General features: G+C 43.0%; 1 pseudogene; it reads right to left on the bottom strand.

Annotated features, from left to right (window-relative positions):
• Window positions 1-382: 382 nt before the first annotated feature.
• Window positions 383-19,818, bottom strand: LOC127754940 (putative linoleate 9S-lipoxygenase 3; annotated as a pseudogene).
• Between the last annotated feature and the right edge of the window lie 1,566 nt (window positions 19,819-21,384).

The following is a 21,384-nucleotide window of genomic DNA, read 5'->3' as shown; positions in this document are numbered from 1 at the left end:
ACATATGGGTCTGGTGGGTGGCAAATAATTAATGTTTCGGCCTTTCATGGTGGGCATGGTGTTCACCGGAATTTACTGAATTATTTTATTTCAGATTTGCTAGACCTCGCTCCCGCAAACCATGCATGCTAGCCACTTATCTTTCTAGAAGATTAGACAAGTTACATTTCGGTTACACCTGAATTATAATATAGTTACATTTGAAATATTTTAGAGAAATTTTCTTTTGACAGTTTTATAGGTAGTCCCATTTTATTTTAATTTATTGCATAAACAAACTTATGACCCATACTGAATTATCACATTACACGAGAAGAGAAATGTTGCTAATTAAGGAGTATGTGTCCCCTTGCTTGCCCTTGTTGTATAGTATAGTGCTTGATCAGATGGAGGCGCTGTTGGGGATGCCCTTGCCGGTGACCCCGGTGTTGGCCTCCGCGTCGCCGGAGGCATAAGGGAAGAGCAAATTGTAGGGGATGTTGACCGGCCCTGTCCTGTTCTTGAATCCACTGCCCTTGTCGTTCTTGGCCACGATGTTCTTCTCCACCTCCAAGAGCCGTTCACGGAAGCGGTCGAACGCGTTCATGGCATCCAGGTCGGACGTCCAGTTCGGCGAGTCGCGCTGCCCGAGGTAGACCTCGTCATCGGAATGGCTAGATAGGAGCTCGACGAGGGCAATGCCAGCTATGGACAGGTCCTGCTTAGTGATGGTGAGAAGGAATTCCTTCTCCGGGTGGAGCTCCAGCTCCCTGTACAAGTCGGTGCCCGGCTTCGGCATCGGCCGCCGACTCACCGACGGCCGGTTCGGGACGTAGCTGGCGTACATGTACTGGCCGAAGTTGACGGCCGCGTGCAGCGCCGAGGCGATCCAGATGATGGTGGCGCATGACTGGACAAGCTCGGCCACCGTCTTCATCTCCGGCCACCATTTGTGGTCCTTGAGGTCTACGTGTCCTTCCTCGCGCACATCTTTCCACCACGACTGCAGCTCGGCGTCGCCCTGGACCGCGGCATCGTCCGCGTAGTAGATGGCACAATAGTCGCGGACCCAAGTCTCGATTGCCGACCAGATGGCGAGCCCATCGACGGCGTACGGGTAGTCCTTGATCAGCAGCTCCAGCTCGCTATTGGAGCGGCGCTTGGCGACGCCCCTCTTGATGAGGTCCTCCGGGAGCGCCTGCTCGGTGAAGTTCCAGTTCCTGTACACCTCCGATGTCATGGAGAGCCCATACTTGCCGAGGAAGACGGTGTTCTCGGAGCTACCACCGGCGTTGATCAGACTCTGGCGGCCGAGGGCGTTGATAAACAAGTTGTCACGATAGTGCGGGTGGAGGAGCTTGTGGATAGGGTGCGCCACGCTGAGCTGCCGGTGCGTGGCAATGGCGAACGGCTCCATCACCGCGTGCGTGTTGAGCCAGTGGCTGACGAGCTGGTGCCACGAGTAGTCATTGACGGTGACGTAGGCCTTGGCAAGCTGCCAGATATGTGGCCCTCCACGCCGTCTGACGCCGGCGTGTAGACCTCGCCGACGGACGAGATGAGTGTGCTGCCGGCCTCAAAGCGAGGTAGGCTGAGCTCGATTGCTGCAGGCTGGAGAGTGCCATCGTTGCGGGTGGAAGAGCAGTGTCCTCGTCGCGTAGACGAAAGTGTCGGGTTGATGGTTGGCATCGAGCAGGTACGGCATGAAGTGGTCGTGGTGGTCGAGGATGAAGAGGCGGCCGTCGGCTAGCGCCTGCTCGACGGTGAGGCCCTCGACCTCGAGGCACTTCTCGACGTGTGCCGCTGTGATCCTGCTGTTCTGGTTGTGATACTTGCTTGTGTCTAGCTTGCTCTTGGGCGGGAACTCGGTTTCCCCGAGCCGGCGGATGACGACCGGGTTGGTGCCGGCGAGCATCTCGCGCGCAAACTCTTCGTCTGTTTGCCATGCCGTCTTGTCCTCCCTGATGACCGCCGGCATGGGGAACTTGAGGATGAACTCGCTGTCGGGGGTGAGGACTTGCTGGAGCAACTTGAAGGGGATTATGCCGAGCAATGGTTGGAGGAAAGTGTTGAGCCATCCGGGCAGGTTGATGGAGTCCTCGTCGTAGAGGCTTAGCACGTCGGCGAAGCTGTCGAACTCGAAGGGGGTCTGCTGGTCGGCGTGCAAGAGAAAGGTGGCGTACTTTTGCATGATATAGAGCTTGAGGTTGTTGGTGTCGAAGTAGGCCTTCTTGCGGTCGTTGAACACCTCGTCGCGGGGCACGTAGAAATGGTTGGTTAGGGGGAAGCCGACGTTGCGGCTCTCGGAGTCCGGGTCGGTGTTGGTCCGCCTCCGGCCGGTGCGGCAGCGGCGAGGGTAAGGGTGCTCGTCGGAGCCACCCAGCACGGGGCGCGGGTTGCCACTGTCTGGCTCGCCGAGGTCGTTGTAGACGTCGTAGCGGTAGACACGGTCATGGTCCTTGTACGGGCCCGGATTGTCGTCGCCTCTCAGGTTCCGGAGCTCTTCCTCCCTATACGGCACCAGCGGCGCCGGCATTTGGTTTGGCAGGTATGGCTGTGCAAGTACATGTATGTCAGTTGGAAATTGCTTAAAGTTCTCGTGAATTTTTTAGGTAAAAAACTTTCAAATGTAATAACACTATAATTACATTGTAACTATAGTGTAATTACCTAATATATTGACGTGCAATCCTTTTGCGTGTTCAAGAAAAAAACTATAGTGTAATTACACCACATCTATATGTAACTATATTGTTACCTCTACATAACTTGAGTATAAAGTTGCATATATTTTTTAAACACTTATATATGTCCCAACTAGTTGGGTGGCCTGCGCAATTGCGCGGCTAGCACCTAAACAAAACATATATTTTTTACTATGATTTTACTTAAAATTTATTAAATAGCTATCTTATTGTCTTAAGACTTCGAAAGACCAAACCTTATCATCCCTGTATTTCTAATTATATAGTTTTTAAAAGTCACACCAGCTACTACCCCTTATGTCATCTCCTTCTTTATTTACTTGCTTGATCTACCGCTATTTCTATTCATTCTTCTTGTAACCTTTAAAAATTAGATTTTATAGTTTTTAAAGTTTATAGTCACGTTGGGTTTCGTTTTTATAATTTCTAGATGTCTCGTCAAACGTTGCCATTGTACTCCTCTACGGCCCGTCCACCGTCTCTTCTCTTTATTGTCATTGAGATTTAAAATTCGAACATAATTATTGTTTGGGTTCATTTTTACTTCCTACTTTTCAAGAAGTCTCGCCAAACCGTCAGCGGCTTTGCCATTGTACTCCTCTACGGCTCGCCTGCTCCCTCCCTTCTTTTTTTACTTTTTAGAAGTTTCGAACCTTTAAAAATTAGACCTTGTAGTTTTTAGAGTTTATTGTTTTGTTGGGCTCCATTTTTTATAACTTTTAGAAGTCCCGTCAAACGATATCACTATGTTCCTCTATAGCCCATTTGCCGCCTACTTTTTATTGTCATTGTGATTCTAAAAATCGAACATAACTATCGTTGAATTTCATTTTTTATTTTCTAGAAGACCCGTCAACCATCGGCGGCTCTGCAACTATACTCCTATACACCCTGCCCGCTCCTTCTTCTTTTTATTGTCATTGATTATCAATGGTTTTTTTTAACTTTATAGAAGTCCCGGCAACTGCCTTGTTTGTTTGTTTCACGGCCTGCCTGTCGTCCCTCCTTTTAATTGTCATTAGGATTCTATTTGGTGTTTTATTAACAGTTTTTATATGTCGTATCAACCGCCACCACTCTACTCCTTTATAAGCCCGTGACTTAATTTATCTGGTCATGTGTGTTTTAGATGGTCTTTTCTCTCAATAGTCGTTATTTTTATCACAAATTTGAGTTATTTATAAATTATATTCCTAATTGAAATCTTATTTTTCTTTTTATAATTTCAGAATTTTTTTCCAAATTTTAATTAATACCGTATTGTGTTCTTTTAATATTTTTATTTTCAATTTCAGTTGTATCAAAATTTTATTTCTACTTGAACTCTCTTTTAATTTTTTCTAATTTTGAATATTATTTTATTTTTTATTCTGAATTTTAATTAATCTCGTATTGGATTCTTATATGAATTCTTCTTTCAATATTGCTTATTTTCAATTCCGAATTTTAGCTAATTTTAAATTGTATTCCTACTTGAACTCTTCTTTTTTTTCTAATTTCAGACTTTATTTTTATTTATATTCCGAATTTTAATTAATCTCGTATTGGGTTCTTATATGGACTCTTCTTTTAATATTTTTTATTTTTAATTCCGAATTTCGGCTATTTTAAAATTGTATTCCTACTTGGACTATCATTTTATTTTTCTAATTTTAGATTTATTTTATTTTTATTTCGACTTTTGATTAATCTCGTATTGGGTTCTTGTATGGAAACTTCTTTCAATATTGCTTATTTTTAATTCCGAATTTCAGCTATTTTTAAATTGTATTTCTACTTGAACTCTCATTTTCTTTTCTAATTTTAGATTTTACTTTATTTTTATTCTGAATTTTGATTAATCTCGTATTGGGTTCTTATATGGACTCTTCTTTTAATATTTCTTATTTTTAATTCCGAATTTCAGTTATTTTTAAATTGTATTCCTACCTGGATTATCCTTTTCTTTTTCTAATTTTAGATTTTATTTTATTTTTATTTCGAATTTTGATTATTCTCGTATTGGGTACTTATATGGAAACTTCTTTCAATATTTCTTATTTTTAATTACGAATTTCAGCTATTTTTATATTGTATTTCTACTTGGAATCTCCTTTTCTTTTTTTCCTTTTCTCTGATTAATGTGAAAATTTCTAGCCTTCACAGCGAACGTGGTGCCTCCTTTCAAAGCTGTTTTAATAATATAATAGATAGATTGAACTGAATTAACTCTCTCAACCACAAAATTACTAGAAAGCCCTTTTCAATTTTCTATAAAATTTGTAATTTTGCCCGTCTATATACTGCCGGTATAGAAATATATTGAATTGTAAAAGTATACTGTTACATATAGTTTTGATCATTAATTTATATTATATTATTTAATCATATATAACGTTTGTAAACAACTTAACCCACGATCATATAAACAATTAAAGTGCCAAATCCGACGTTGTCATTTCAAAATCACAAAAATCGGTATACCAGTGACGACGTACGGACAATTCTCGATCAAAATTCACAAAGTACATAAAACATGACCGGTAGAATATTTCAAGACGAGCTTACTTGGTTACTGAAGAAGACACGGGTGAGATGGTCGTATATCTCGTCGGGGTAAACCCACGACTCAGCGGTGAAGACGATGGTTCCATAGCCCGGTACAATGTCGAGGGTGATGGTGTTGACGAAGAACTCGTCGCAATAGTTCTTGACGATGACCGCTCCGGGGACACCCTGTTTCTTCATGTCCCAGATGAACTCGAAGCTGAATGTGGAGGCCTCGTAGGGAGTTGGGTGTAGCTCCGAGTTGATATGGACGCATGCCTCCTGGCCCAACATCCCCCTGTTGCCATTGTCTAAAATGTGTGTACCATTGCTAGTGCGTTATACTCTCTTTGTCCATATATATAAGGGATTGTAGGTTTAAAATAGAGTTGAAAAATGAGTTGAAAGAATGTTGGTTTTTTTTATAAAAGAAATGATTATATTGTAGTGATGAGCTGAGCATATATATATTAACTGATCAAACATAACCACCGATCGGATCGAGTTAAAGTACTAAATTTGACATGAGTGCTCATGTTTCCCTGGGATATAGACGATGGTCTTGTTTGGATCCTCCGGGCTATTAAATAGTCCTCTGAAATCTTACTATTTAGGAGTATTAAACGTAGATTACCGATAAAACCGATTCCATAACCCCTAGACTATTTTGCGAGACGAATCTAATGATGTATATTAATCAATAATTAGCGGCTAATTACTGTAGCATCAATGTAGCAAATCTTGGATTAATATACCTCGTTAGATTCGTCTCGCAAAATAGCATAGGGGTTATGGAATGTGTTTTATCAGTAATCTACGTTTAATACTTCTAAATAAAAAGATTCCGGAGGGCTATTTTAATAGCCCTCCGGATCCAAACAGGGCCGATATGGATGCGTTCGGTGGTAAAATGTATATATTTGCGCTATGTATGTGTTGGCAACTTTTTTGACAAGTTGATAAGCACGATCGCAGCACCTTAAGCCTTGCGGTGATCCTAGAGTCGCCAACCACCTCGATCTAGCAAAGAGCTAAACTTAGATGAGTTTTGATAACTAAACCAGCTAGCGGAGCCGATTTCTAGATAACTACCCGTCTCGTGAGCAAAACGGAAGGTTTTCAGGACAAATCCCCAAAGAGATGTCGCACTCTCGCAGCAGCGGCGGACGGTTTACGGCGCAAACCGACAAAGATGGACAAACTAAGAGAAAACTAAAAGCAATATGAAAAACGATTCGATTGATTGATTGTAGATTGGTTTTTTACAATGAACTGGCCATGTCCCTTATATAGGGGTTGGACTTGCCCTCTATAGGCCCTCCTCCACGTCCAACTCGGGGTAGAAAACAAAGGAAACCCGAAACATGCCTTCCCGAGTAAGGAAACCTCGAGACCCGACGAAACACAGTCGGACTTGGACCTGCCGGTCAGACCGGCCACACACCACCGGTCTGACTGGCCCTCAACCGGCGGTCTGACAGCCCAACACACGGCGGTCAGACCAGCCCACTCGGAGGAAACCGGTAGACTTCCAAATTTTGGCAATATTTCCTATTTTAATCCTAGGTGCCAAATTTGGGTGTAAACACATGCACCCCCTGCCTTTTTGATGAACAACGTGAATCTAAAAGCATAGAACATGTTTTTGGTCTTAGGACGATAACCCAATTACCGGCCATAGTACTTCCTAAGCGTCTTGCCAAACGCTCGGAAAGTATTTCTTCAAGTATTTCCGTTGATTGCTCGCTGAAAACGCTCTCCTTGAAGTGTCTCCAAAAAGTATGCGTTCCCTCGAACAATGCCGCACACTCGGTAAGGACCTTCCCAACTAGGAGACCACTTACCGAACTCCTTGGATCGAGTACCCAAAGGCAAAATTGTCTTCCAAACCAAGTCTCCAACTTGAAACAATTTTGCTTTCACCCTCTTGTTGTACGCCTTAGCCACCCTCTTCTTCTCTTTCTTTATTTCTTATAATGCCTTCAAGCGCTTGTCGATGACTTTACCAAGGTTGTCTCCCATCAACATCTTGTAATCTTCACTTGACAAATCATCTTGCTTGATATAACGAAGAGAGCCAAGATTTACCTCCACCGGTAAAACGGCTTCTTGACCATAAGCCAACTCAAAAGGAGTGACTTTAGTGGCACCATGTTTAGATATCCTATGTGCCCACAATGCTTCAGAAAGCACCTCATGCCACCTCTTTGGGTATTCCTCAATCTTCTTCTTCACCAACTTCAACAATGTCTTATTACTCGACTCGGCTTGTCCATTAGCCTGAGCGTAGTAAGGAGAAGAACTCAACAGTTTAATACCATAAGATTCGGTAAAACTCTTCACTTCCTTAGACATAAAAGAAGCACCTTGATCCATAGTTAATGTTTGCGGAATACCGAATCTATGAATAATATGCTTCAAAATAAAGTCAATTACCTCCGTATGAGTCATATTCTTCAAAGGCACGACTTTGGCCCACTTGGTGAAGTAATCTGTAGCAACTAGCACGAACCTATGCCCCTTTGATGACGAAGGATAAATTTGACCAATGAAATCCAAAGCCCATCCTCGGAACGGCCATGGTTTGATTATAGGATTCAACACGGCGGCGGGCGCCAATTGAACATTGCTGAACCGTTGACAAGCCTCGCATCCTCTATAATATTTGAAGCAATCATCAATCATCTTTGGCCAATAGAACCCCGCTCTTCTAAGCAACCAATTCATCTTGTGGGCCGATTGATGAGTTCCACAAATTCCTTCATGTACCTCTCCCATAGCCACTTTAGATTGATCTTCATCTAAGCACTTCAACAAGACACCATCTATGTTTCGGCGATACAAATCTCCATCAAGCAATGTATATTTGAATGCTTGCCGCCGAATTTTCCGATCAACCTTAAGCGTGGGATCTTTCAAATATTGAATCAAAGGAATCCTCCAATCCTCTTCTGTATCCTGGGCACAAACGTCTGAATTCACAATTAATTCGGCCTCCAAATTGATTGAAACGTGCCCCCCAGCATTCTGCCCAGAACCGGTCAGACCGACCACGCAGGGCCGGTTAGACCGCTCGGGGTCGCCAGTCCGACCGGTGGCATGCGGCCGGTCAGACCGCTCCTGGTCACTGGTCAGACCGGCCGTGCAATGCCGGTCGGACCGCCCCTGGCCTCCAATTTTGCCAATTTCACACAAAGATTTAAAATCAAGCACCGGCTCTTCCAATATAAAAAATAATCCCCTCTTCACATTATAGCCAGATGCTTGTTGTGCCAAGTCATTTGCTCTAGAATTATCACGCCTAGCAATATGCCTAATAGCAAAATTATCAAAATTGGCAATAATATCCAAACATGAATCGAGGTACTTATTTAGTGATCCGTCCAAGCATTTATATACCCCGGCGACTTGTTGCACCACCAATTCCGAATCACCAAAAGCCTCCACGTACTTAGCTCCAACCATCTCCATAACTTGTAAGCCGAACAATAAAGCATTGTATTCAGCTTGATTATTTGTGCAATAATATTCCAAACGAAGCGATGCTTCGTAACACATGCCATTAGGTGAAAACAAAACTACCCTTATGCCTTGACCTTCTGTAGACCCCCGATTTTGGAAATCGGAAATCTTCTGTGTTTATCCGTACCAATCCCTGGATCAGTAGTTGGTACACACATACATAGTTGGATCACAACATATCACGAATGAATTCAGGCTAAAAGAGTTAAATACTTACATTAGGGCCAGGTAGGCCAACAACTATCAGAGAACAACAGCGGAAGACAAAATAATATAAGGGCCCGGTTAACATGCCACAGGCAGTCGACTGGGGAACGAGACCTAGAACAAGACCGCACTCCGATCATCTTGTTGGATACGCAAGCGTACCGACAAGGGCTTCTTTTCAACACTCCCCTAAAAGATATATAAATAGCAAGGGTGAGTACCAACCGTACTCAGCAAGCCACCACAACAACAATGCATATGATAGAGGGTATTCAAGGAATGGCTTCAGGTTCTTTTGCATAAAGCTGCGTTTTGCAAATATTTTCACAAGCCTAAGACCTATCATAGACTGATCAAATTTTAGTTCCAGTGTTCACATTAAACAACGACGGTTCTGTCCACCATCCATTGTGATCCCAAGGATAGCTTCCCGCCATTGAGTCGTCATGGTTTTCTGAGAACGTCCACCTTCCCTCCTCTCAGGAAGTGGCTCCATCAGTATAAAAATCATCATGCAATATCACATCCCACACAAGTTAAGAATTTAGAGTCTAGCCAAGTGTAATACATGTCCCGGTGCTCATTAACCGCGAGCACGGCTATTCGAATAGATTTGGTTTACTCACACTGCAGTGGATGTACACTTTACCCGCACTCCGCGACTGCCCAACACATGAGCCTCGTCCCAACACATGAGACGCGTCACGGCAAAGCTTTTCGATAACCTCGCATTGGCAGTACCCGCTCCATGAACTTAAATCCTCATGCACTCTAGGCGTCCATGTTTCTAGCAGTGAGAGGAGTTCTGGCGCTCCCGGGAAAGAGAAGTCTCACACACATATTAAATTATGGTTCAAGTTAAGTTCTCTCTCTCACACACTCATGGCAGTCCTACCAATGGCGACACAGATGTAGGGCACGCCTCTCGACCCTACCTCAACGGCTGTCCCACCGTAGCGCACCTGCCTCACTCAGGGGTGAACCATCTATGCAGGGATACTGCCTCCGCTCGGCTATCTAATCTGCTAGGTCTATACCCATACGAGAAGTGCGGTTGTACGGGGGTCGTTTCATGCTTAACTTCATGGCTCGGTCCTTAATTGACCGGGGACGGTACTAGCCTTTTCCAGATACCACCCAAATCCTCCGTCCGCCCCAGTCGAAAACAGTTGTTTAATTTTATTTCTCCTTTCACAAATCATGTCATCAACATCATGGCAATGTGGCGCTCATGTCTCCACATGCCGCATCTCAATTACCTTCCCAAAGGTAATTACCCAAGCATATAGCATTTGATAAATATGAGTATGCATGATTCTAAAATAGCATTTCTAAGCAATTGTCATAGTTGACTAGGGACTCATACGTAAACACGGTTACAAAGATTTAAGGGTAAACAATAATCAAGGCATGGCATAATCACAAGTGGGATGTTTATCATTGCATGCAATTTTATTTGTAAACAAAACAGTTTCGCAATTGGGATCAACATGTTCAATGAATAGTGATGACTTGCCTTGCTCAGGATAATCCTTATTATTGATATAATCTTGATCAACCTTCACCTCCTGGAAGTTGCAGACGTTGCCTCACGACTAACCGATACACAAGGTCTATAATACGCGAGAAAAACCAATATTCAAACAACAATCAAATATGCGCAACAAAATGTACTATTCGTGTTTGCTAATGGATCCCAATCATGCTAAGGCTAAAGTTTCTTAATCTTTCTATTGTCATCGTGGCCTATTTAGGAGTTAACCAACATAGCATTTATGGGATACATATATATTTGGCTAATCGGTGGTTTAGTCTATCAAATGGCTATGGAAGGGTTATGGCTATGTATGCATCTATCTAAATAGGACGGTTATATACTAGAGGTTCTGTTGTTAGATGGATTTAGGATCAATCAAACAATTACAGTGAATTATTTGTATTATTATTTTATTGATGGAAGCTTTACTTTAATTATGAACATATTTTACTTGCCATTATAAATTATAGAAGGGCTAATAATTATCCATGCTCTATATGTTAAATTCGGGAAGTTTATAATATTATAGTTACAGATTATCTCTTAATGAACAATCTGGAGTTACAATTGAACTATGAACATATTAGGTCAAGATTTATAATTAGTACTTATCTACTATTCATGTTTGTTACATACTCCCCAGTTTAATATATGAAAAAGATAAATTAATTGTATAACTATAATGGGATGTGCAATATATGTGTGCAACAACGTATAAAGTTTTGGTCACTTACTGTACATGAGCTTATTTAGAAAGTGTACTACCCAATGCTCCAAGTGATTCCTGAATATATTGTAGTTTAATTATACATTAGCTAGTTTCTATGAGTGATATTGTATATGTGATGCGACAAGTTTAAGCACTAGTTCTATTGGGTTACTAATAAGTGGTAATCAATTTAGGCATATATATGCTATTCTATATGGTATTGCATCGATTAATTTACTTAGTGATCCCTCCACATCTAGCTCTGTTATTATTCTCCTAAACAGGTTAAAGATTCATCTATGTGTGTTTATATTTTAGTTACACAATCATAAGGCTACACTTGATTTAAATAACCTATAAGCCATGGATTTAATTATATGGCCATCGAATATTAAATAAGTACTAGTATTTTCCTATACATCCATTCATTTGAGACATCACATAAAATTAGTTTGTGTGGTTGTTACAGTGGCAAGACATGTTAGAGACAAATATTATTACATCCACTCTACTGTACAATACTAAGCATATTTTTAAGTTGACTATTATGCATCATCTTGATATTAATTATTTAATATTTATAAATATATTTTATCAAATAGTGAATTATATATCATTGGAAAGCTTATGAATTTAGATGAATTTAGGTTCAAGTTTCACTCAAATCGGAGCTGAAATGAATAAGTTATGCTAGTATAAAGATTCAAATTTGAATTAATTCTAATAATTGCGAAATGGTACTGTTCCTAATTCATTTATTTATAATACAACCTTATCCACAAGCTATAGTGACTGACAGGTGGGGTCAAGGTCTTGATTTTCTTTTCTACAGAATTATTTTTCTAAGGGAAATTGGATGGAATTAATGACAGGTGGGGCCCACTCTAACCTCTCTCCTCCATTCTCTTTTCTCTCTCTCTTCTCTGTTTTCTCCTCTCTCTCTCACGGCCTCGGCTAGAACCGGCGGGCAGCACGGCGCGACGGCAAGCGGTGGGGGAGGGGGAGGCTCACCGGTTCGGCGGCGGGGTCGACGGAGCCGCGGCGGCGAGGTCGACGGCGGAGCACGGCGCGGCGACGAGGCACATCGCGGCGGCGGGGCGCGTCGGCTCAGCGGCGGCGGCGGCGGCTTTCAACGAGGCGGCAACGCCGGGGATGGGAAAGAGAGGGAAAAGGGAGGGGAGGTGGTGGGGGTAGTGTGGGGAGCAATGGGCAGCCGGGGAGGGGCTTATATAGGCGCGGGGGGGGGGGGGGGGGTGGCCGGCTTTAAACGACGACGGGACGGCGCGGCGGCGGAGGGGCTCGGGGCGGCGCGGGGCTCGGCGCGCGGTGAGGGCGACGGGCGACGCGACGACGACGGCGGAGCGTCGACGGGACGGCGACGCGGCGATGGGACGGCGCGGCGCGGCACGGGGCTCGGCGCGCGGCGATGGCGACAGGGCGGCGCGGGGCTCGAGACGATGGCGACACGACGGACGCGACGCGCGGGCGCAGGACGGCGTGACAGCGGCGGCGCGCGGCGCGAGGCAGTGACGGCGACGGCGCGCGGCGCGGCAGCGGCGACGCGACGGGCATGCGGCGCGGCGTGGGGCACGGGCGCGGGGCGGCGTGGCAGCAGCGGCGCGCGGCGCGAGGCAGTGACGGCGACGGCAGCGCGGGGCAGGGACGGCGATGGCGACGTCGGCGCGGTGGCAGGCGACAGGGAGAGAGGGAAAGAGGAGGGGCTGGGTTAGGGGACCACGTCGAACACCTGGCGGCCGATGAATAGTGTCTTTTCCTATTTAATCCCCATTTTAGCCTATTTCTTGTGTAAATTTGATTATATAATTCCTAGATTTTGTATAAATGAAGTTTACCCAATATTTGTGTCATTCCAACCAATGGATTTATTCTAGATTAATATTACTCATATTTTATTTATATAATTTATTTGAATTTTTAATTAGGGTTAATTCTTATTATTATTATATATTTTTCAAAGTTTTCCTATTTTTCTTCTTTTAGGGTTTTTGTTGATTTATAAATTGAGAAAAGTTGCAAATTAAATTTGTATTTACTCCTAAGCATTTGGGTGACCGTATTAAGTGTTCAAATGTGAATTTGCCCAAAATTTAATATTGTCCAATATTTAAGGTTCATTAAAGATTCTATAATTTTCTAATGAGACCGTTATTAACACAATAGCACATTAGCTCAATTTATTTATATGTTAGTTTATTTTATATGGAGGGGTTTAATATATCAAATTTCAATCCCTAAATGCAATTAGAAACTTGGTGCAATATCGATCTACATATCGAATTAAATACTCCCGTAATTCTATTATATATACAGAGAGCTCAGTTTATTTGAATGATCATCATTTCATGTGTACTCATATTATGGCACCCACCTACATTATTCAAATATTTTAATATTTGATAAAATAGGTTAATAATAACTTTTCTTTTATTTGATTTTAATATCTTGTGCATAATTATTTGTAGGATTAAATATATTCCCGTAAATCATATCTATTGCTTAAATGTAGTTCTTTTCTTTACTTTCTTGGTGATCATTTACGGTTTGGCAAGCAATAGCAATCATAACAACCAGCATGATGCAAAAGTTTTAAAAAGTTCGAAATTTTCGTGATTTTCATTGTCTTGAATTTTCAGGATGTTACACCTTCTTTGCAAGAAGAACCATCAAAATAAATTTCCAAGGTATAACTTCAAGTAAGCAAACCTCCCCCTCATAAGCAATATCTATATAATGGTCTACTATAAAATCACATACAATTTGGCCTTTCATAGATTTCAATGGTTCATAAGCCAAATCATATTCTATCAAAGCATATGCCCACTTACCAATTCTCCCACTTAGAATTGGCCTCTGCAACATGTGTTTAATAACATCGGCTTGACAAGCAACTACGCATGTACTAGATAACAAATAATGCCTTAATTTGGTACAAGCATAGTATAAGCATAGACAAAGTCTCTCTATAAAGACATACCTCGTTTCGGCATCCAAAAGACGGCGGCTCAAATATGTAATGATATATTCCTTGCCATCTTCTTCTTGCATCAAAACAGCACCAATGACTTTGTCTTCAGAGGCAATATATAACTGAAACGGCTTTCCGGCTTTAGGCGCTCGCACAACGGGTGGAGTAGACAAATACCTCTTCAACTCTTCAAACGCCTCTTGTTGTTTTGCCCCCCAAGTAAAATCGGCTTCTTTTTTCAGGCGAAGTATAGGAACAAAAGCATCGATTTTACCCGCTAGGTTAGAAATAAACCTCCTCAAATAATTCACCTTACCTAGCAACTTTTGAACCTCCATTTTGCATGTCAGCGCTTTGAAATCACGAATCTTTTCTATCTTCTTAGGATCAATCTCAACTTCTCTCTCATGCACCATGAATCCTAAGAACTTTCCCGCCGACACACCAGAAGCATATTTAAGTGGGTTCATCTTCAAACCATATCGACGCATTCTCTCAAAAGCTAATCTCAAATCGGCTATGTGTCCTTCTATACCATCCGATTTGACAACAATATCATCGATATAGATCTCTAAGATAATACTTAGCAAATCATGGAAGATCAAATTCATTGCCCTTTGATATGTTGCACCGGCATTGCTCAACCCAAAGGTCATGACAACCCACTCAAACAAACCAACAAACCCCAGGCACCTAAAAGCCGTCTTGTACATATCCTCTTCCGCCATAAAGATTTGATTGTAGCCGGCATTACCATCTAAAAAGCTAATCACCTTATGACCCAAGGCATCATTAATCATCATGTCGGCTATAGGCATAAGATACTCATCTTTGGGAGTGGCTTTATTTAAATCTCTAAAATCTATGCAAACTCTAATCTTACCACTCCCCTTCTTTTCCACCGGGACTATGCTAGAAACCCACTCCGCATAACGACATGGCCTAATAAACCCTGCCTTCAACAACCGATCAATTTCCTCTTTGACTCGGTCATATAATAAAGGATTAAAACGACGAGGTGGTTGTTTATAAGGCCTAAAACCCAGTTTAATTGGAAGCCGATGCTCAACAAGCTCACGGCTAAGACCCGGCATCTCATGATACTCCCATGCAAAGCAATCAACATACTCTTTAAGTAGCTCGATTATCTTAACCTTATAATCGGCTTTTATGTTTTTGTTTACAAAAGTCGGCCTTGGTGTAGTTCCATCACCTATGTCCACTTCCTCCAATGGATCGGCCGATGTAAACCCTTGTCCAAGATTCTCCACTTCATCAAAATCTTCAACGGTTTCACCAATATCGTTCTTTGTAGACCGATATTCTTGCACCCTTTTTCGTAACCACTCTAAATTAGCCTCTTTACTCATTATACAAATTTATATGGCTTAGCCGTGCTACACTAGCCGGCTTTACAGAGATAGGTACAAATTTGCCATCGGAGATACTAATAAAATCATAGCTAGAAAGATCCCTCCCCGATAAACATTGGATATTCCCATGACGCCACTCAAAAGTAGCATCGGCCATTGCAACCTCGGCCGATGTATCCGCTTGAACAATTTCAACATCATCGCCGTCCCATTGAATTAAACATTGATGCAAGGTAGAAGGCACACAACAATTGGCATGAATCCAACAACGGCCCAAAATAACATTGTAGTTACCTTGCACATCGACGATGAAGAAAGCGGTTGGTGGCGTCTTATTTCCCACGGTGAGCTCCGCCGAAAAGATACCCTTCGCCTCCGTTGGTTCACCATTGAAGCCATTGAGAATCATGTTGGTCTTCTTCAACTCATCATCCTCACGCCCCAACTTCTTGAATAACGAATACGGCATCAAGTTCACAGCGGCACCTCTATCCACTAGCATCCTAGAGACCGGCTTCCCATCAACATGGCCTTTGACATAGAGAGGCTTCATGTGACGGTTTGACTCATCGGGCTTCTCAAAAACCACGTCTTTAGGACCTAATGAGAATTGAGCAACCTCGGCTTCATTCATAGCACAAAACTCCATAGGCAACATACATACCATGTTGATATCCATGTCTTCTTTTGGAGATGACTCACTTTTATCAACCGATTGTCCTTCCTTTTCCTCTACACCAATCGGTTTTGCCTTCTCTATGGATTTAGGCCTCCATACCGGTGGGGGTCGCAACTCATTGAACCTTTTATCCCTTTGCTCTTCGGGCCCGAAGACGTTGCAACCTTCTCTTTTGAGTAGCCGTCAAATCCTTAGGCATCCACCTAGGATTCGGCTCTGTTCCAGGAGGTAAATAATGCCCTCTATTAACTTTATTTGAAGACGATGAAGCCCTCACATCGCCCTTTGCAATCCTCCTGTCAAACCGGCGCTGGAGCCCGGTCAGACCGGCAGTAGACCACCGGTCAGACTGGCCAAACGCGCCGGTCAGACCGACATCCGGAGCACGGTCAGACCGGCCTGAAGCCCCGGTCGGACCGCTGTCTGGTCGGCGGTCAGACCGGCCTGATGGCTCGGTCAGACCGGCCAGGAGGCCTGGTCAGACCGGTCGACTGCGAGGAGCTGGTACCGGCTTCGGATTTTTTGTTTGGGGACTCTCCAACTCCATCTCCAAAAGGTATAGGCACATCATGAGACCCCACTTTAATAGTAATCACTTCCGAAGTCCTTTCCTCCACCTTGATGCGCTTTCCTTCTCTCTTTTCTTCATTAGCCCGATTCTTACCATAAAATCGGCTATTGTTTGGTGAAGACAAACGCTCATGAATTGGCCTCCGTGGTCCTCCCCACCCTTGGTTGAATCTCATTGGAGGCATATGATTGAACATTGGCGGCGTTGCCCCCATGGCATAAAGCAAGGATAAGGATAACCCGGCGGCGGCATTGGATAAGAACCCCATGACATGTCTTGTGGATAATGATACGAAGGTGAATGCGACCATCTTGGTGAATGACCAAATCGCTCCCTAGGAGGTGATCTTGGTCTCTTCCCTTTGTTGCGAATTTTCTCGCCACCTTGCTTCTCATATTTCTCCAAAAGCATGTCAAAAGTCACCTTGGTCTTCCTAGGGGCTTTAGAAGTTGAAGCTCCACTCCTATTCTCCTTCCAAACGCCAATCTCCGGCTTCTTCGGCACCATCATCTTGGACCTTGGTTCACCAATGACCACTTCCTTCCCCTTAGTAGATTCGACTTGCTCTGGCCGAATCAACACATTCTTATCGTTGAAATTAATTGTATTCACCGGAAAAGGATCATGGTCAAGCTTCATCTTGGAGCCATCGGTGAACTTCAATCGTCCTTCATTTATAGCCGATTGAACCTGTCGTCGAAACACATTGCAATCATTAGTAGAGTGAGAATGAGAATCATGCCACTTACAATATGCTCGACGTTTCAACTCTTCTTGAGAAGGGATAACATGGCCTTTAGGTAATCTAATTTGTTTCTCTTGCAAAAGATAATCAAAAATCTTATCACACTTGGCCACATCAAAACTATATTTAACCTCACTTTGCCGATCTTTGAGAGGAGTCGGCATTAGATTAGAGCAAACAAAAGGCTTACTCTTATTAGTCCATGACCATTCAGCAACATAAATATCATAATCACCCTCTTCCTCACTATCACTAGCCTCAGGGCAATCAACCATATTAACATTAGATTTTTTGTCAAATGGTCTAGCAAGTTTTCTATTATCCTTAACCCGGCTTTCTTGAGCCAGAGCCCTTTGCATGAGTTGACTAACATCAAGAAATTGTTGGCCATCTAGTCTTTCTCTAAGAGGAGCAACTAAACCATTAAAAGCAAGACCAACCAAATCCCTATCAGTTATATTCAAAGTATAACATCGGTTTCTAACATCTCTAAATCTCTTAATATAATCAATGACAGATTCATTATACTTTTGCTTAACCGATGTCAAATCACATAACCTAAACTCAGTTTCTCCAGTATAGAAATAATCATGAAATTGTTCTTCTAATTGAGCCCAAGTATGAATAGAATTTGCCAGTAAAGAAGTAAACCATGTGAAAGCATTATCGGATAAAGATAAAGAAAACAAGCGCAATTTAAAAGTATCACTATTAGCCTCACCACATTGTGCCAAAAATTGACCCACATGCTCCCATGTGGTCTTACCATCCTCACCACTAAACTTGGCAAATTCAGGAACTCTATAATTTTGAGGAAATGGCACATTATCATAATAATCAGGATATGGCTTTTTGTAAGTTCTAGCACGATTCCTAGTTTTAATCCCGAATCTATTCCTCATAATATCACTAATTATATCCTCCATATTATTAGGCCCTTGTTGATTTGGCAGTGGGTTCGGTGGCCTAATAGGTTGTGTTTGCGGTGCAATATGATTATATTGGCCTTGTCTAGTATCGGGAGGATACCCTCTAGAAACATCATTATAAGCATTAGGAACATGTGGGGGAAATTAAGGACTACTTGCAGCAGTAGATACAGGAGGATCAAATGTTTTAAAGTGATACAAATAACTAGCATTAGTCATCGGATCTATAGCTTGTATTGGAACAATTGCGCCGGTCTGACCGGCCCAGGGCCCGGTCTGACTGGCCTCATGATGTGTGGTCGGACCGGCCTGAGAGCCGGTCTGACCGCTGGGGTAATACCCGGACTGACCGACCGTCTGGCCGGTCGGACCGACGGCTATTGCCAAAAATCGTGTTGGCAACTTTTTTGACAAGTTGACAAGTACGATCGCAGCACCTTAAGCCTTGCGGTGATCCTAGAGTCGCCAACCACCTCGATCTAGTAAAGAGCTAAATCTAGATGGGTTTTAATAACTAAGCCGGCTAGCGGAGCCGATTTCTAGATAACTACCCGTCTCGTGGGTAAAACGGAAGGTTTTCAGGACAAACCTACAAAGGGATGTCGCACTCTCGCAGCGGCGGCGGACGGTTTACGGCGCAAACCGACAAAGATGGACAAACTAAGAGAAAACTAAAAATAATATGAAAAACGATTCGATTGATTGATTGTAGATTGGTTTTTTACAATGAACCGGCCATGTCCCTTATATAGGGGTTGGTCTTGCCCTTTACAGGCTCTCCTCTACATCCAACTCGGGATAGAAACCAAAGGAAACCCGAAACATGCCATCCCGAGTAAGAAAACCTCGAGACCCGACGAAACACAGTCGGACTCGGACCGGCCGGTTAGACCGGTCACACACCACCGGTCTGACCGGCCCTCAACCGGCAGTCTGACCGCCCAACACACGGCGGTCAGATCGGCCCACTCGGAGGAAACCGGTAGACTTCCAAATTTTGGCAATATTTTCTATTTTAATCCTAGGTGCTAAATTTGGGTGTAAACAGTATGATCTAGCTCTTCAATTTCTCTAGCTGTGTGCAGATATGTATCAATGTATGGATGTGAATTTGGTGCGCGTACGTGCAGGATTCGACTTGTAAATTAAATTAAGAAAAAAGAAAAATGATTCCAGATACGCACCGGGGTCGCCGACCGTGGAGCTGACGAGCTGGCACACGTCGTCGCCGGAGTTCAGGTTGGTGTCGAGAGCCTTGCGCACGAGCACCATCTTCCCGGCGAGCACCGATCCCTGCAGCTGCCGCCTCCTCGCCGCCGCCGTCATGCTGCTCGCCTGCGGCTGCTGCATCGTAATTATAATGACCAGTTGACCACTGTGAGCTATACCTAGCTACCTAGCTTCTTCCCCCCTCTTGCAGTCTTGCTACTGCTGCTACTAGCTGTGGGTGACTGCACAATAGACGAGCCAGCTATTTATAGAGGCATATATATATATATGCGTCGACTACGAGGGTGTTTAGATCCAGGGGTATAAAGTTTTAGCTTATCACATTATGTATTATATATGGTGTCGCATGGGGTCGTCGAGCACTAATTTAAAAACTAATTACAGAATCCGTCACTAAACCGCGAGACGAATTTATTAAGCCTAATTAATCCGATATTAGCAAATGTTTACTGTAGCATCATATTATCAAATCATGGAGCAATTAGTCTTAAAGATTCATCTCGCAAATTAGTCGCAATCTGTGCAATTAGTTATTTTTTTAAGCCTATATTTAATATTTCATACAGGTGTTCAAACGTTCGATGTGACGAGGTGAAAAATTTTAGGGTGGAATCTAAATAGGGCCTATATTGGCACATTTCCATAAAATATGATGGACCAATCAACAGAAGGTCATGCATGAGATGTCTTAAGAAGAAAGGAAGAACGAACGAGAAGGGGAATTGGGGTCCATTCTTCTGAGCTAATGGAAGACGAATTATTGTGGGCTTAAACTTAATTAATATGTTTTTTTTAAAAAAAAATCACTAGCATTTCTTATAGTACTTCTTTTTAAATCATCATTTTGATGCTCTATTATTTAATTCATTCATTTAGTGCTCTCGAATAATTATCATAAACTCAGTTATATCCATCTCTTTTTTTACAAACTCAATTTTATCCATCATCGATCAACACCTTAATACTTACTAGCTTATAGCGGGTGTTATAAAAGTTAGTCGATATAGTGGAACGACGACTAACCTTCCCGATCGCTTTAGAAATTGATCACCCAAGATACGTCAGATGACGACACAGGAACACACGATATTTGTTAATGAGGTTCAGCCGAAGCCTACATCCCCGGGGCTCTGATTATGGGCACTCCTCCCCAATCAATATAGCTCCTGCCGCTACGAGTCCATGGCCACGCCGTCATCATCTCCCTGCGTGTCTAAGCTACATTGTAGTCACCATGGTTACAATGCCCCCCCTCTCTATTTAAGAGAGTTGCCGGGTTACAGAGTCCGACTCTAACTCAACCCCCTAACACCTATTATAACTCCAAGTCCAACTGTAACTAAATAGGATTAGTATATTCGACACCTATTCTAACAGTTGGCCCAAAGGGTTTAAAATGAACAAAGATGAATTGAAGGCAGCCATGCACCCTGTTCATGTACACAATCACTTCTTCCAGAGTTCCAGGGTTCACAATTCCATAATGTGAAAACTAAAATAAATTGGCGGGCCAAAATTCCGGGAAGAAAAACAAGATCAGAGTTGAATAGATTTCCGCTGCATTTTAACAACTGTTGCTAATATAAAGTCAGACAAATTTAAATGTTTATCCAGATTTCCAGAAGCGTGCAGCTGTTAAGCACACAGTAGGTATACCGTATACACGTGAGTTTCTAGTGCCAACTG

The sequence above is a fragment of the Oryza glaberrima genome, chromosome 11 (genome assembly GCF_000147395.1).
Source record: "Oryza glaberrima chromosome 11, OglaRS2, whole genome shotgun sequence".
NCBI classification, from domain to species: Eukaryota; Viridiplantae; Streptophyta; class Magnoliopsida; order Poales; family Poaceae; genus Oryza; species Oryza glaberrima.
This window is presented reverse-complemented; position numbering and strand designations above follow the sequence as displayed.